The 19,167-nt window shown below is 42.4% G+C and overlaps 1 protein-coding gene across 2 annotated transcripts in view; it reads right to left on the bottom strand.

The window, feature by feature from the left end:
• The window catches only part of EBF2 (EBF transcription factor 2), a 252,092-nt gene that overhangs the window by 85,329 nt on the left and 147,596 nt on the right, over positions 1-19,167 (bottom strand). The window lies entirely within an intron of this gene.

A 19,167-nucleotide genomic window follows, 5' to 3' on the forward strand; every position in this document is an offset into this window, starting at 1 on the left:
CTAAACCCTTACTCATCTATATATCACCATCCCATGGATGGGCGGATCCAGAATTGGCCTCCACAGTCACATATGTTAAAACCATATTATTGGAAGACAATCTTGCTCAGCTACGAGTGATCGCCAAAGAAAGTCCATCCCACCCTCCAGTTCCAACATGATTTGGGCAAAACCAGGTCACCAAAGGGCAGCTCCACATCATACATTTAAAGCACTTCCCCAAAAGAATCTTGGGAACTGTAGTTTTTCCCTTACAGAGCTACAATTCCCACTTCCCTTAAGACATGAATCTGCTCAATGGCAGAGCACATGGCTGGTGCCAGCAGGGAGACGAACAGGAGGTGGAACCAGATCCATGGGAAGACATGCCCAACTAATATGAACTTTGTCCTGGCCTCCTTGCTATTAGGTTGCCCAAGGGCAACACTGAGACTATGAGGGAGAAAGCTTAGAGCCAGTGTCAGCCCCTGGACAAGTTGTAGGTGAGAAGAGGGTCGACTGAGGTCAAGCTGAGGCAGCGCAGGGCCCCTATTACCCAAGTAGATCAGCCTCAGTTGCACACTGTGCATTCAGAAAGTTCCAGGTTCAGTCCCTGGTGTCTCAAGCTATGGCTAGGAAAGATCCCTGTGTGGAAACTTGCAGAGGTGGACTAGATCACCTCCTAAGTAAGGCAGCTTCCTGAGTTCTTGTGTATATTTCCGTGGGAAGGTGCCAAAGCTGTGTAAATAGACACAGTTCAAATGAAGTTCATGACTAGCTGGAGCTCCTTATGGAGCAAGGGAGCTGCTCTAGCATATGCAGCCCTTATGGTAACAAAGACAATAACAGCACCACACACACTTATATCAAGATGCCGCCCCATAAGCGTGTTGAGTGTGCTTTCTTAGAAACATCTTCAAAGTCCTGAATTGCAAGCGATGGTTCCCCACCATTTCATCATCAGCCTCTCAACCTCTTCACAAACAAATACTGCACCCTAAATCACAAGGAATGTTTAGCATTTCAGCTTCAATGGGTCATTGCCTACACTCAGCCTTATTATGGCTGCTTTATTTGCTTTAAACCCCAGTAGAAACATTAAAGTGCCTAATTTTCTTCCTCTGGCTTTAAACTTCTTTAAATACTCACATATGCTCAAGATTCTGTGTGTGTGTGTGTGTGTGTGTGTGTGTGTGTGTCCCCTTTAGTTGAACCATGTCACTCATTCCTTCCCCTCCTTTCAGATATTTTCTAGCCAGTCTCTAATGATAACTAAGCAGCCATATAAAAGAGTTCTGTGCTGTCTTTTATATATACCCAGATATTTTACATGCTTGCATCTGCTAAAGGCATTAATATTTATGGAGGTATTACAATAAAAATGACTTCGGGAGAGAGGAAGCAAAAAGGAGGCAGAGCTTAACACCACAGAAGTATGATTTAGGGGCAATGGGAGAGCCACAGAATGGGTTTTCCTGGTTTTTATATAATTAGAAAGCGGCTTTCACAACTTTTCCTGGACAAAATTCACACAGGCATTAAACAGGGACTCCAATGGCTACTTGGCCCATGCTTGGCTTCACATAAGGATATTTTCAGCCATGACTCAAACTCTTGCTGCCACATGTGGAAAGATACAGCTTGTTTCATGACATATTTCAATCATTCAAGTACTTGAGGCAAACCTGGCCTAATTTGAAATGCATGGCTATTTTGGAGAAGTATTCCAGGCCTACTAGAACCATAGGCATCTAAAGGCAACCAAACACAAAATTTAGTGAAATCATTTTTTTCGACCCCTCCAGTCTGTCTAAAGCTAAGAGGCCAGCATATTGTAGTACAGGAGTAAGGAACTTGTGAACCTCCTTGTGACTACCGTTCCCATCATTCCCCTGACCATAATGCTGGCTGGGGCAGATGGTCAGATGGAGTTCACTAACATCTGGAAAACCACGGGTTCCCCTCCCCATGCTGTAGTAGACAGCAATGCAACCAAAGGATCTCTCTCTCCACCCTTTCTTTTTCAGGCCATAAACCTGTTTTGGGCTGTTCCACTTTAGACCACAAGTCTAAATGCCACATGGGGTGGAAGGATTCACCATGAGCAGGCCCTCCACATGCCCCAATTGTCCAGGGACAAACCCAGATTTTCAGAAGCTGTCCCAATTTCTGCTTTGTCCCTATTTCCATCAGATAAATGTTGTGAGGGTATGGAGTTATGCAACCCCCCAAGCCAAGGAGATAAGGAGCTATACAAACTTTAGAAGACATCTGAAGGCAGCCCTGTGTAATTTTATTATGTTTTTATATATGTTGGAAGCTGCCCAGAGTGACTGAGGCAACCCAGTCAGATGGGTGAAATAATAATAATAATAATAATAATAATAATAATAATAATAATAATGATGATGATGATGATGATGATGGAATAGGACATCCCTATTTTCATTGGAGAAATAGTGGATAGTATGCATGAGGACTGGACTCAATGATTTCTGTGCTCTTTTTTCTCTTTTTCTTAATTTATGGATGTGGTTGGGGGAATACCAAAAGGGGAAAGCTTCACTTTCAGAGGGTAGGGCAAAACTCTTGTACTTTTCACCAGGATGGAGAACTGACTATTAATATGCAGTAGCAAAGTGTTTAATATTTCTTCCCCCCCCTCCTCCCAAGAGCTCTTCAAAGTAATTCAAGCCCTTTGGCAGCCTACATTGTTGTTGTTGTTGTTGTTGCTGCTGCTGCTGCTGTTATTATTTGCAAATTTAACAACAACAAACCCCAATAAAAACCCATAATCAGTTCACAATCTGAATGCAATAGCCCTAAGTGCATACATCTTAAGTTAAACATATAATATAAACCTTCCAAATATCCAGTATGTTCAAAGGCTTCAAGGGCTATCAGGTCCTCAGACCCTTGTGTAACAGAGCAGCATTCTGCCTTTGCCTCCTAAATAGTTATTAAGTCACTAAGAATATATTCAAGGGACAGAGAGAAAATCAACAGCACATTATGAATCAACTCATTTCCATATAGCTATTTTAATTGCCCTGGAAACAACATCAGAAAAAATAGTAGTCTTGCTTCCAGAAGGAAAATCTGAGCATTGGCATTGCCAACTGGGAGGTCAGCAAGATAGAGAGCCTTATTCCAATAGCATCATGCAAAGGATGGAGACAACAAATTGGGGTGTTTTGATGCAAACTTCCTCAGTCTTTAAGCATTCCAGAATCTAGACACAGCCCCCCCCCCCCTTCAACTTGGACAATTATGTTTGTTTGTTTTCCTGTCTTTTTTCTCCTCTCACCATCAGCATGTATTATTATCAGGACACAGTCGCAAGGTTACCAAAGCTATTTTTCAGGTGCCGCAGTCCATACCTTCTAACACTTGACAGATGAAAATAGTTTACCCTTGGCATTACATTATGTGAGCCAGCAGCTCAGATGGCCCTCAGTGAGTGAGGAATAAAGCCGCTTTCAGAGGGGTCCAGCAACATGATCCCATCTGGCTTGTGAGATCTGATAGAGCAGACCTCAAATATAAGAATAATCTCCGACACAAATACTTCCATGGTGTTTTATTTCATGTGCATCTCTCACCACTCCTCAAAAAAGCAAAAAACAAACAAACAAAAGGCTCAGAGGAAAATATGGGGATTCACACAATGAGAGTTGTGTGAAATGGGACAATTCTACTCTGTAATCATTTTGAGATTCCAGCACCGAGTGGTTCCACTGTGGCTAAATCTGGATAGAAACTAGGGATTAAAAAAGAGGAAAGAACAAATACTAGGAATATGCTATTCCTCCCCCCTCAACCCCCCAAACATTCAGTTGCATTCAATCCTAATCCTACTCAGAGTAGGCCCACTAAAATAAATGGCCCTCACTAAGTAATGTACATTAATTTCAACCCGTCTACTCAGGGTAAATCTTGGTTGGATACAACCCTTCTTCTTTTTTGGGGGGGGGGGCTGCATTTTTTCTATTCCACCAGTTCATATTGATTTCAATAGGGAAACTGAAAGAGGTTAAAGTCCAGAAAATGCCTGGCTGGGGGGCAAACAGCAATCTACCTCTGCTGATACTTGGGGAAAGTAATCTTTAGTGGTGAGTTGCTGTCTGCTGTACCATCAATCATTTTGGAAGCTGAAATCCTATATATCAGGGTAGCCAATGTGGCACTCTCCAGATGTGGTTGATCTGCACCTCCCCTCATCCCTGACCATAGGCCATGATGGCTGGGGCTGATGGGAGATGAAGTCTTGCAGAACAGGTGAGGTCCCTACAGACTGGAGGTGGGCAAATTTTGTTCCCATCTTCAAAGGGGGGGCGGAGAGAAGACCCAGGTAACTACTGACCAGTGAACATGACATCGATACCAGGGAAGGTTCTAGAATGATTCAGATAATTGTGTGTGTGTGTGTGTATGTGTACGCGCTCGCTGTTTCAGGTTTGTGCGAGCATGTGCACAGTTGGGCAGTGTTAGAAACTGATATATGAAAGCTAGGAGCTAAAGGGCACCTTAATCCTAGGTTATGGGCGCAACAACGGAATGTCTAGGCGCTTTTTCTATATAACAAGAATACAAAGCTGAAAATGAATGAACTGAAGCTAAAATATTATGCACCTAGAATAATAAATGTTTCGAACACTGCAGTTGGGTGGGTATGTACATGAGCAGGATATTTTACACATGTATACAGTCTGTGTTTGTGTGTGTGTTTTCAAGGTGGTGTGAGTGATGCCAACAACAGCTTATCAGGTTTACAAATGTGACTGTGGGTCTAAAATATTTAGTAACCTCTGGTCTAATTGCTGCACCACACTGTCATATTCCATAATTATAGGCATTGTGCATAGCATCCAGCAGATGGCTCTTTCTGAAAATACTGGAGTACTAGCAAAATTCTCACTTCAAACTTGAAAGCACACCATATTATTTTGCCAGTAGATGCTGCCATATATTTTAATTAGACAGGAAAACCTTTGTAACTGCTCAAAACTTCATCAAACCAATGAAAGTGTATCTTTCCTGACAAGTCCGAATAAAATACAACAGTAGTTTTTGACAAAACGGGAAAGAAATATATGAAAAAACTGAGTAAAACTATTAATATGTCGCATTTCAGTTGTACCTGTGGCAATTTTTATCAGATTGGTTTTCAGTTTGGGACATTCATCAATTAGATGAATCAGGTTTTTGGTGTCATTTCTATAAGTTTCAGAAAAATGATTCTTATAATTGTGGAACATCATCAATATTATTATTTTCATTATTTGCCTTAATTCTTATGCCCCTTTAATACCTTGAAATGAATGTGAGTTCAACAACAGGCTCTGTTATAATTGCTCCAGTGGATCAACACCTTTCTTATTATAGCATTTATCATATCTAGAAGGGAGTAGGGAGTTGTGGCCCTCCAGGTGTTATTGGACTACAACTCCCATCAGCCCAAGCAGCATGTTAATCTGGAGGCTTCCCTAGTTCTAACTTAAAGTTTGAAATAAATATTCACATTCAACCTACCTAGTTTAGATTAGAACTGAAATGTTGGCTGTTCAAATGCTTAATCCAGGGATCCTCCAGATGTTATTGGACTTCACTAACATCATCCCTGACCATTGGTCATGCTGGCTGGGGCTAATGGGAATTGGAGTCTAACATCTGGAGCACTGCAGGTTCCTCATCCCTGGAGCACTGCAGGTTCCTCATTTCATTAATGAAGTTTGACCAAAGTACTTACATAAACTGCTAATGAAAAGAACCATCTCAAGAGAAGCATTCCTGTTTACCTTTCTCACACGGGAGGGGATGCCTCTTTTAATGGTTTAATCAATTTTGCCTTCTGCATTCCTGTGTGTGAGAGAACCAGTCTCAGCCCTAGTATCAGCCTTTGCATTCCATCAATGACTAGAAATATACAAACAAAGCATTTAAAAAAATATTGCAGGGATTATTTTTTTTAATGTGGGAGAACATTCAATATGTAATGCTCTTCTTCCCCTTTTTCCTTTCATCCACCATTTATTTTCTAACATAGCAATTATACAAAACTACAACTGCTTACTGCTTACATCTCAGCTCCAAAGACAGTCATTTGCTACTCTCACACTCACTAGGAACCAAATGATCTCCAAGGAAAGCCACCTTGTTTTGTACTCCAATGAAAATCTGGCCCCATTAATAAAAATAATAATTGAACTCTACGGGCTGGGATTGAAAATAAAACACTATCCTAACAGTGCAATTGTAATTGCAGTTGTTATTCCAAAAGTCTTCAGAGAGATCTTTGCAAATTGCAATAGGAGCAGCTTCCCTTTCTCCTCAGTTTCCCCTCCCCTTTTTCTCTCCTTCTCCCCTTCCCACCCACAAAAAAGCCAGCATGAAAAAAATGGATGAGAATTATAGCCGGGGTAGCCTATGTGGTGGTGTCCGGCTGTTATAGACACTGGGTCATATCCAACTAGCTTCTCTTCAGAGTTGACCAGTTGAAATTAATTTCAGCAGGGTTGCTCTGTTTAGGACTAGCATAGGCAACAACCCTACAATTCCCATATGCTTGACCACTGACCAGACCAGCCACAGTTAATGGGAGTAGAGGTTCACAACATCTGGAACACACCCCATTGGTTATCCCTGATCTATGAATACCCAAAGATTCTAACACAATTTTGTCACAATGTCCTATAAGTAACGGAAGGCCTCACGTATGCATGCTCAGGTAGGAATAAAATGGCAGAGTCTCGAGGTGGTAGAAGTATGAAGGAACCCAGATGCAGACAGGAAAAACTGAGAGGTGAAAAGTTGGGGAGAGGGGATCCAGCCACTTACCGTAAATTTCGCTCCATAACACGCAGATTTTTCCTCCTAGAAAGTAAGGGGAAATGTCTGTGCGTGTTATGGAGCGAATGCCTACGGATGGCAGGGGAATCCGCTGCAGTCGTGAGCAGTCCATGGCTCGCTTTGAAACAGCAAAGCGGGTGTAAGCGGCTCCTGTCAGCTAGCGGAGCCGGGAAGGAGGGAGAGAAGCAGAGCGGGAGTTGGCTGCTTTAAAACAACCCCTGCTCTCTGTCCCTGCCTGCAGTTTTTTGCTGTCCAATTTTGGATTAGCCACTGTAGGGGCTGTGTGTGTGTGTGCTTGAGCTATCGTTCTCCTCCTGCTGCTTCCCCTTCACTCTCCCTGCGCCCCTGCGACTTTAGAATCGACACTCTGTGTGTCTGTGTGTGAGAGAGATCGTTCTCCTTCTCCTTCTCCTTCTCTGCTTCCCCTTCACTCTCCCTGCGACTTTAGAATCCACACTCTGTGTCTCTGTGTGTGTGAGAGAGATCGTTCTCCTTCTCCTTCTCTGCTTCCCCTTCACTCTCCCTGCGACTTTAGAATCCACACTCTGTGTCTCTGTGTGTGAGAGAGAGATCGTTCTCCTTCTCTGCTTCCCCTTCACTCTCCCTGCGCCCCTGCGACTTTAGAATCCACACTCTGTGTGTCTGTGTGTGTGAGAGAGAGATCGTTCTCCTTCTCTGCTTCCCCTTCACTCTCCCTGCGCCCCTGCGACTTTAGAATCCACACTCTGTGTCTCTGTGTGTGAGAGAGAGATCGTTCTCCTTCTCTGCTTCCCCTTCACTCTCCCTGCGCCCCTGCGACTTTAGAATCCACACTCTGTGTCTCTGTGTGTGTGTGAGAAAGATCGTTCTCCTTCTCTGCTTCCCCTTCACTCTCCCTGCGCCCCTGCGACTTTAGAATCCACACTCTGTGTCTCTGTGTGTGTGAGAGAGAGATCGTTCTCCTTCTCTGCTTCCCCTTCACTCTCCCTGCGCCCCTGCGACTTTAGAATCCACACTCTGTGTGTCTGTGTGTGAGAGAGAGATCGTTCTCCTTCTCTGCTTCCCCTTCACTCTCCCTGTGACTTTAGAATTGACACTCTGTGTGTGTGTGTGTGTGTGTGTGTGTGTGTGTGTGTGAGGAATCGTTCTCCTTCTCTGGCTTCCCATTCACTCCCCCAGCGCCCCTGCGACTTCCAGCGCCCTGCAACTTTAGGGCCAGTTCTCTCTGTGTGTGTGTGTGTTTTGACCTCACTGTGCTTGTTGGGGGAGAGTGTTGGTCGCACTTTTTCTTGATTTGTCTCAGAGTGGTTACTATCGTGGTTTCCTTGCTGGGGAGGAGGGAGAGACGCAGAGCCTGCTTGTTCTAAAGGAGCAAAGCCGGAGAGGAGCCTCTCCTGCATTATTAGCAGCATCCTTCTCCACACCCCCTCCCCACGTGTGCTCCTTGTCCCTTGAGTGCTTTTCCTTCCCTCCCCACTTAAAACGTGGTTACAAAGCACGGATCCACATGGATCCTCAGGATTTTTGCACTCGGTCACCCCAAATTCACCATCAGATCACATAGCATGTCCATGGCTACAGCCTGCACAAAAAAACACACACGCACCCACTGTTTCATGGGGCCGCAATGGTGCAAAAACGTGGTTACAAAGCATGGGCCCACATGGATCCTCAGGATTTTTGCATTGGGCTACCCCAAACTCACCGTCAGATCACATGTCTGTGGCCACAGCATGAACCACAAAAATCATACATCCACTGTTTTGTTTAGAATATTTTTTTCTTGTTTTCCTCCTCTAAAAACTACGTGCGTGTTATGGTCAGGTGCGTGTTATAGAGCGAAAAATACGGTATAATGTTCTGAGTGCTATTATCCCAAGGCCATTTTCTTTGTGAATTAAGTAAGGAATTCAGGGTTAAGGCACAAGCTCACATCCTCTCTTTGTCTTATAGAAAAATGTATAATCAGATACCTTCCCACATGCTGCAAAGGTAGAATGAAATGTTTGGATTTAGAAAGAAATTCTGCTTGTTAGTTAATACCTTGATATCTTCATTCAGTGCTGACATGCCTGAATTGAATGTAGGACATTCTGTATGTGCAAAGCAGAATTCTACACTTCAATAGTAAATGGCAAATCTACCAATACTCCTGTTTTCAAGGTGGAAAAGTAAGGTGCAAAATACATTGTAGTACAATACCTGCTTTGAATGCTGAGATATCATAGTAATGTACAGAAAGCTTTGGTATGCACAATTCTACACTCCAAGTTCAAACACTAGTACAACCTGCATGTGCATTCCCAAATGACTCAGGAAAGATGTAAAACAAACCATAATGCAACGCATCCATAGGCGCCGACTCCATGGGGCCTGAGGGGGCCCGAGCCCCCTCAAAAATTCGTTGGGGGGGCTCTGCCCCCCCAATAATCTCGGGCGCCCCTCCAGCAGAGCGCCACCGCTGCCCCTCCCCCAGCCCAAAATGCACAGGGTCGGGCTACATGCCTCCTGCCCTCCCTCCCGAGAAAAAGCTCCACCCAATTTCCTTCGGAGCTGATTAATAGGCGCAGCACGCTCTCCCCTATTCGCTCACGAGGAGGCGGCGCCACTTTATCTGCATATTCATGAGCTTATTTATTATTCATGAGCTTTCGCGGGCTTCCCCAATGTTTTTTATAAGTCGGCGCCCCTGAATGCATCCTTGATCACAATGAAACTCAGTATGTTTTGACCTGAACACAATTGGTCTCATAAAACTGTATACCTTATTTGTTGGGGTGGGGGCTATTTCATTGTATTCTACTGCAAGTGGCAGCAGCATCAGTATTGGAAGCCTGGCCACCATTTCTCAACCTCTGTGATGTTCTCAACTGAATATCATTCCATTGCAGGGGGCGGGCACAGATTTGGCCACCATTAGATCCTGGAGAATTCCAACAAAAATGGGAGCAGAAATTGCTGGTGTCCACACATTTGTCCTACATCTGGAATGGAACTCAATCCAGCGGATACAACCATGTTTGCTGTTGTTGTTTTCAGTCTGCAAAGGATATGTTGTTGATGACATTCATCACATTTGCATTGTGTTTCCTTTGCACTGAAATGAATGGTGTGAAATAACATCACTACAGTGGACAGTGAGATGAATAGTTTTTGTCAGAAGCTAAACTGCAGCAGAACAGAAACAGCACTGCATGCAGGGAACACAAGCTGCAATGAAAATCGATGCCTTACATCCCATAACACACACACACACACACACACACACACAGTGGCAAATATTTGGAGAAATTCTAGCAGGTGAGAAAAATAAAAAATCTCAGGAGGAAAAATGTATTCTGAGGAACTTTGGCACAGTTCCCATGTATATGTCTATTCCATCCTCTATATCAGTTAAAGGATCAGGTTAGCAGCTGATGGGAGACATATTTGCTTAAGATCTTGCAGAATGGCTCTGTGTGTGTGTGTGTGTGTGTGTGTGTGTGTGTGTGTGTGTGTGTGTCAGAGAGAGAGAGAGAGAGAGAGAGAGAGAGAGAGAGAGAGAGAGAACACTGGGCTGGATGGATCAAAAATAACACAGTTTCATATGTTCCTATATTCCCTGTCCTATATTCAAACTTTAATTTCTGTGTTTATTTCAAATGTGGGGAAGCAGGATACGAAAACCCATTGTTATGAGATACCTGAAATGAAGCCTCGTGAATCCTACAATTTCCTAATGCAAAGCCTTATTTTAGACTCAAGATTATTGGGGCAATTATTACTCCTTTGCATCCCCCATTCCCAAGGCAGGACCAATTACCAACAGACACATTCATCCTCAACAGAGCCCAGTTATTCCTGTGCCTTTGGAGCAAATCCCCCTTTTTCCCCCACATCTCTGTGGAAGGCTGCGCACTGAACACCAATGACACCACTAGCCTTTTCCTTTCCTTTGCATCCTTTTTTTTGCTGTTGACTGGTCCACTGGTTTTTACTATTGCTGCCAGATGGTAGAGGCCAACCCGATTAAAAAAAACAAACACCCTCTGCTATTTAATTCCAAACTTGGTAATAACTTTCCTGTAACTCTCAGAGAGGAGAAGGAGGAGGCAGCAGTGGCATGAACATTCAAGAGACAGAATCAAGGTTAGGAACCTATTTTACACCTGCCAGAGCAGATAACACTCAGATAAGGGCTTTCACTCCTACACAAGCCAGGAGCCCTACTAGTCCCTAAACTGCAGTTGCGTGAAAGGAAACGTACATTAATTTGCTAAGAGAGCCAATTTACAATCAAGCACCTTGGGTCCACATACCTTTTCCCCTTCATCTCAAAGGTCTGTTCAGTTGGTGTTTTTACACCTATTGCACTGGCGTGTCTTAGTCGCTGACGATGACCTTGAGTTTGAACACTGATGTAACATTAGACTCCAATGACAGATTTATAGAGTGGCAGATATGGGTGCCTACCTCTTCCCTAAGACAGGACGGCATCCCATGTTTGTTAGCATCATTAAACTAAAACTGACTTTTCACCTGCTCCCATACCATATGCAGCTGCAAATTTTTAAATTAAAACTATGAAGCCATGCATAAATTTACATATATTACAGACTAGCCTCTCCATTTAACATGCAAATGTACGCCAATGTTTCAGAACACCTTCTGTCGCTAATTAATTTGCTGAATTATAATTAGACTAATCCTGCATAATTAATAAGCACAGATTTTTTTTTAATTTGTAAGCATCTTGATGAGATCATTCACTTCCTTCTATAAACTGCTAAGTAAGTGTTAAAAAAAAAATCAACCCCGGTAAGAACATATGTGAGAAAAGCATGTTTGATGCTGCATACAAATTCAAACAAGCGGGAAAGATAGAGGTAAATCAAGATCAATTTAGGAATCGTACTTCAGGAAATAAGAGACCGCCAGTGAATTATTTGCAAGGACAGGGATAAATGTTCTATTTGTTACCAAGAAGTTCCTCCTTGGTACTTTCAGCCCGCTGGATTTTTCCTCAAGCATGCACTGAGGCAGGAACGGATTACAAAACGGTCTGTGGCGTTAAGAAGTGACATGATATTAACACACCCTTGTATATCAAACGTTTGCCTTGTACACGCTGTGTGTTGATAAGCACTTTTGATGGTATTTGGAACTGTTTTCATTCCATCTGCCAAAAACAACAGCAATCGTTCTAGTGGAACAATTAAGTGCCATTAGTATTGGAGGCATTCGGTAATAATTAGAATGAAGGGGATCACTTTAATGTTGGAGAACTTAGGCTTCAAGAAGCATGTGTGCCAATGAGCAGAGGAGCTTTTAAAATGTAATTTGACAGCCTCGTAGCAAGTGCATCACTTACCCAAACTGAGATTTCAAGGCTACATTTTGTTATGAGCCAATCACTGTGGATCCAATAAAAATGGATCTCTGTAGTGGATTTAATGAGAGGTCACACAATCTAGATCTGTCTTTCCCAAACTTTGATACCACTTTCCCACCCCACTTCTGAATTTAAATTGCAGGGATATTTACACACACACACACTTTTACACACATTTTTTAGATGAAATGAAGAAGTCAATGCGGAGTATCCTCTGAGCAAAGGCTATTCTGCAACATCTTTCTGAATCAGGACGAATGACTGAACCCAAGGCAAGTAAAGGGCAAGATAACCCAGCTCCGGCAAGGATTGATTTGAAAGAGGCAAGAACAATTCAGTTCATCACACTGGAAGGCAATGGGAAGCTTCATCAGAGCGCAGGCCACTCTGGGGCATGTCTGCATCAGTAAGAAATTATCAAGGGCATGGGCCCAGCTGTGTTCGCTCAGCGCCTGGATAGGAGACCACCTTGTAACCTCATTTCAACTTGAGTTCAATGATGTAAAAAAAGTGTGAAATAAAAGAAAGAATAGATGAGAAAAATATGAATATGGCAGAATAAATCCCATCCGTGCTGGATTAAACAACACAGTGAATCCTAAAGATATATGGTGTATATCATCTGTAATGAATTTTCCAGACTAATATGAGATTTTTATGTAGAACTGAGTCAAAATTTCTCTCTTCCTTCTTCTGTTTTAGATTTCTGAGAAATTTCCGTGACACACTTTATGTAGGACTGCCTCTGAAGACGATTCAGAAACTAGTGCAGAATTCGGTGGCCAGGATGCTTACCCAGGCGAGATGGTTTCAGCATACCAATCTTGGTCTGACTGCACTAGCTCCCAATTAGCGTCTGGGCCCAATTCAAAGTGCTTGTTTTAAAGCCTTAAGTGGCTCAGGAACCCAAGACCTCAAGGACCACCTCGCCCTATTTACACCGCCCCGAACTCTGTGCTCATCCTCCAAGGCCCTTCTTCCTTTGCCTCCTCCACAACAGGTCCAAAAGGTGGCAACGTGAGAACAAGCCTTTTCTGCAGTGGCCCCCCATTTGTGGAATGCACTCCCAAGGAGGTTCAGCTGGCACCTTCATTATACACCTTTAGGCGCCAGGCGAAAACATTCCTCTTCAACCAGGCCTTTGGCTGATTAATATTCTATGGCCTTTTAAATGTGTTTGTGGAAGGGGAAGTCATTCTTTTGTTTTAACTATTTATTTGGTGCATCTGTCCTGTATTTTTATCCTGTGAAGCGCCCTGAGATCTTTGGGTGGTGTATAAATTTAATAAATAACAAATAGAAATCCCTAACACAAGAAGGAGCCCTTTTTGCCCAGTACTTCTGGTCACTAACAAGAGTGAAAATTTGAGGAGGGAACTGAAGGGGCAACCCCCCCCCACACTTCATTGCAACATGTGCCTGTATTGCCAGCTGAGGGGCCGCCTGGCATTCATCAGAGGTATGGGCTCGGCCTTGCAATCTCAACTTCTGGTGTGGTGCCTCAGGCCCAGGGGATAAATGCAACGATCCAGGCCTCTCCAACTCCCCCTCAGGACCCTTCCCAGTCCATGCCCTTCACCAGCCTTGAGTAGTATGGCCAGTCTGGAAGGTGCTATTGATTCTCTGCTCTTACTTTAGTTGTTGATTCCTTCTCTGCATGATGTAACTTAGCGCTCTCCATAAATTTTGGACCAGAACTCCCATCAGTACTGACCATTGGCCATATGGACCAAGGCTGATGGGAGATGGGTCTGAAAACATCTCAGGAAGAGTGGACCAGGCTTACAGAATCCAGTTCTTCATATGTTGATGACAAGCCATGTGGTTCTTCAAAGAGATGGTTTCAGTTTTGTAATACACTTTCTTTGTTTTCCTGCCAATCAAGTATTATTACTACTACTGCTGCTACTTCTTCTTCTTCTTCTTCTTCTTCTTCTTATTATTATTATTATTATTATTATTATTATTATTATTATTTACAACTACAGCTCAGTCTTGATTCTAAAAAAACCCCTCAAAGCAGCTTACAAACCGAATAAAACAATAAAAAACAGTTAAAACATTTAATATTTAAAACATTTTTAATTGAAAAACCAACAGTTAACCAAAAACAGATTAAAGCATGCATCAACATTCAACATGTCTGCATAGTTTTTAATTAAATTGAAATTTATTGACCTAAGGTCCCATCTGCACTACACCTTTAAAACAGTTATGGCTTCCCCAAAAGAACCATGGGAACTGTAGATTGCTAAAACTGTTCAGAATTGCTAGTCCCATATCCCTTTTGAAGAACTATAAAACATGGAGTTCCCCGGTAAAAGGGTTTGATTGATTGTTAAACCCCTCTGGGAACTGTGGCATCTGGGAATAGGGGCCTCCTAACAACTCCCACTACCCTTAACAAACAATAGTGCCCAGTATTGGCAGGGGGGGGATATAATACTGCTTTGAATGTAAAGTGCCGATGGGGCTTTAGTCATGTCCATCAATTTCAGTGGTGTTTGTCTGAGTAGAACACAAGACACAACCCAATAGTTCTAAAATAAGAAGACCACATCTTCTTATGATGCAGACCACATTCACTCTAAGGGACTGCTTCTTTTAAGATGGCAAACAGGGAATGTCTACAGTTTTCATTATGTACTATTAAAAGCAATGCAAAGGGACGGTGCAAGAATTGCTGGCTCACAAAGCCACAAAATTTGCAAGGAGATGCTGGAGACCATCAATGTAGGATCTGCAGTGCAGTCTGTGCCCAAAGCAAACCTAATAGATGGCTATCCAGCTTCTTCCAGGGAAGAAGAGCTCACTATCTCCTGAGGCAGCTCTGACAGTTCTCTTACAGTTTTAGCTGAAATCTGCTCCCTCTCCTGCAATTTCTGCCCATTGGTTCTAGTCCTGTCCTCTGGAGCAACAGAGATCATGTCTGCTCCATTTTCTGTGTGACTTCCCTTCAGATATTTAAAGACTCTAATCTTCTATTCTTCAAGCAAAACATACCCAGCTCTTTCAGCCATTCCTCGTAGGACTTGTGGTTTCCATATATAATTTGCTGACTGATTAAATGGGGGGGGGGGTATTTTTTAAGTTAATCAAAATGTTTTGACCTGATTAATCTAATTGACTCAGTGTTGCAGCCCAACATTTTGCATAATTATTTTACTGGTCACAGAACTCCAGTTTTCTGGATTTGGATGATATCAGCAGAGATTTCTGTTCTTTTATTAATGTAGAAAAGCATTGCTTTCTTGGCCTTGAAACTATTTTTTGCATCGTTTATCTAGAATGGGAAATGGGCAACCATTTTAATCAGATATCCATTTTTTATGCACCTTTCATAACAGTATAGATTATGCATACACATCCATCCATTTAGAAGGAGAAAACAGCTGGAGCATCTGCTTTGCTTTTAGAAGGTCCTTGGCATCTCCCTCTGGGAAGATAACTGGCAGACAGTGTAGACAACACTAGATGGACTCCGTCTAAGACACCTTCCTATGTTGCAAAGTAGTTTTTTGTCCTCTTAACAACTCTTCAGTGTGTCTTGTCTGAATGTGTTCTATTCCCTACCAGCAAAAGTTTCTTCCTTTTCCTCAGTCTTGTCACTAGGAGCGTTGGACATTCGCTGGATGCTGCAATTTGGAAACTATTCCTAGTTAAGCTTCACCCTGCTCCCCAGGTCACCATAAATCTAAAGGTTTTTTTTTTAAAAAAATGGAACCAAGCTTTGGATCACATGCAAAGCTTGCAGGATGTTTCCTTGGTTTATTTCATCCAGATGTTTGCATTTTCAATAATTGAGAAGCTGCTGGAAGAGCTAGACATCAAGACTAGCAAATGGAACCAACAAGGGAGTAGCATTGTCATTAGCATGATCTTGTTGGATGAGAGATTAGATTAAGGAGTCAATGCCTTCTTTGTCAGAGCAAGTTATGGCATGAACCCATTACTCATCAACTTCAGAGCCACCCAAAGGTATCTAAATGGGGAGAGGTGAAATTCCCCCCTTCTCTTCCTTTATTGTTGCTTTGGCCTCCTCCTTACCAGGGATCAACATATCTTTCAATTTCCATTTTTCCCTGTTTCTAATTTTTCCAAACTCAAGTTCAGTTCTCTGCATTGCCACATTTTGGCATTTTTCTTAAAGTCCTCCTGAAAATTCTCCAGCATTTTAGTGCACATTTTAATGCAATTTTGTCCAATATAGACATTTTTTGCAAAACATTTCCCCCTAATATAATACATTTTTGTATGTTGCTTTCACAAATATGTGCATTCATAGGCAAACTTTACTCTAGTATAGACATTTTGTACACGTCAGTTGGCTGGAGAACTGCTTTGCAAAATATAGAGAGGTGTAAATTTCAAAGGATGGTTGTGTTTCAGTTTGCCCATTTTTTCAGAAAGTGTGAATTAGGTATCCTGAAATTTCTCCCCCATCCTTACTGTACAATGCAGTATTCTAATACTCCTGCATTCCAAGTTAACCAGGACAATTTCTAAAATTCATTTCATATTTGGAGAACACATAGTTTTCCTTCAGCATTGAGTTTGCCCAGGTCATTTGCATCTCCTTCACCCTCCTTCCACATTAGTGATGTCACTTTTTTTACAGTGTTTTGATTCTATGTGCAATTGCATCTGGGGTCTTTTTATGCATTTCTAACTTTTTGATATTGGAAGCTGCAAATAGATCGGACCTGAGCTTTCTGGCAGATTGCCTATGCCTGCACCATCCTGCCTGCATTCTGAGATCTTTTAGCTGACTGAGTTTAGGGAGGGGGAGAGAGTGCAGTGCAGTTCACATTTATAGGTGAACCTACCTAATGCACACTTTCTGAACCAATACATGAATAGAAACTCAGACATCCTTAGAAATTTGCACATCTCTAAATTTAGCAGTGCAGTTCTCTAGCCAAGTGATGTGTACAAAATGTCTATACGGTTTAATGTGTGCATTAAATGCTTATATTAGTGAAAAGCATGCAAACATGTATTGCCTTAAATAAAATTGCTTTGCAAAAAAGTTTATATTAGGAGAAATTCACATAAAAATGATGGTGGGTTTTCATGGGAGCTTTAAAACAATAAATCATAAACTGATTGAGGAATGTGGAGAACTGAACTTAACGCTGGACAAAAGAGAAACTGAGAGAAACAGATTTATTTATCCCTTACTGAAGCTATAATCATTTGTATTTCATATTTTATGGTATTTTATTTTTATTGTACACAGCTTCAGTACAAGGCTCTTTGGGGAGGATGGGAAGAATAGAAATTTAATGAATAAATAAATAACTTGCGCTTGGAAAGTAATTTATAAATCTGCAACTAAAATAACATAAAATAAGCCTCAGTCGGGGGCCCTGTGGGTCTTTCTACTTCCATGGCCAGGAGAGACAGAACACATCCTGTGGTGATTCCACATCTTCCCATGGTGTGTGGCTCACACTTCAGCCCTTTCAGAATGCTTGAAAGCCTGTGCTTCAGCTGACCTTCCCTGGTTAAGTATTCTCCTGCCTGCAAGTATTGTAATGCTGCTGGAAATTCTTTTGAATCTGTTTTCTTCTTGGCTTTAGTAATAAATGATATAGACATAAATATATAGATATATCCATAATTGTATATATAGTTGCAGTTTTAATTATAATAGCCTACTTCAAACAGAGCTTATTCAGAAAAGCAGCATATAAATATTTTAAAGCAAAATTCTATGCACAATAAAATGAATATTGATACAACTAAATGTTTAGTTACATCAAGACTTCCGCTTTTAAAAAAGTTTCACCAACACATCCATGTTTACTGGTAGGACAGAGAGCAGTAAAGGCACATGGATGAACATTGGAATAAAGTGGTTACCTATTAGCAAGTCAGAGTTTTGGTCCTTCTAGCTCTCCCCAACCGGGTGCTCTCCAGATGCTTTATTATTAAATCATTATCAAATAAAGGCATATACTGCCATTCATTTCAAGAACAAATACTCAACTAAAGCAGATGTTTTCGACCATGATGATTGGCCCTCTACCGGCTAAACTATCAGGAAGGACTGCTCAGTTCTATCTGTTAAATATTGGCTGGGAGAGAAAAGCCTGTGGGTCTCATTGATAATGACCAAATTTCTATCAGTGGCACTAAGAATATGGAGGTAATTAATCATCTGAAATTGGAAGGGATTATTTCCAGAGGCTTGTCTCAGGTTATTTGTTTTGCATATAACTCAACTGTTACATCTTACTTTTCTTTTTATTTGTCCCGTACACCCTCTTGGTGTACTATATGGTTTTTTATGGTCAGTTCCATGAACATGTGCATTCCTTCTTTAAAAGCCATCTAAAGATGCAGTCTGGTCAGTGGAAGCTGGTCCATTAGGGCAAATGGAGCACTGCTCCACTGTCATGGACTGCCTGGAGGTAGAGGAGTGGTGGGAGGCACTATCTGGGGAACCCCCATGGGAAGAAGGCATAGAACCAGGAGGTTGGTGGTAGGAGGAGGAGGAGTGGTCAGAGGGAGAAGAGGGGGGAAGCCTGGGAGGAGATGCTGGAAGCTCAAGAGGCAACAGGGTTTAGTGAGCAGGAAGAAGCTATGGCAGAAAGCAGTGCAGAATCAGAGGCAAAAGTGGAGGCTGGAGAGGAGAGGGGCCAAGAGGCAGAGATAAGGCAGGCTGCTGAAGAAGCCAGGGGGTCTCCCGCTCCTGCTGCAGCTAGCTCCCCTCTTCCCAGTGTCCCAGGACCACAAGAGGTATGAAGAGGACAGTGGACTAATCAATAGAGTCTCATATTGCTTAGGAAGGAGCAGGGGGTGGAGGAGGCTTAGGTAACTGTGGGGAGGTGGGAACCTTCAGTCCTCACAACTACCTCATTGGGGCAAGATCAACTGGGAAGAGTTGCTGTGCTCACTAGACCTTGCCTCCTGAGCTGCTTGTTTCTTTGAATAAAGAGTTAGCTTCACTGATGATGTGTGAGTTATTACACCTGCCCCTGACA

Source organism: Podarcis liolepis (assembly GCF_965112155.1).
Source record: "Podarcis liolepis genome assembly, chromosome: 16".
NCBI classification, from domain to species: Eukaryota; Metazoa; Chordata; class Lepidosauria; order Squamata; family Lacertidae; genus Podarcis; species Podarcis liolepis.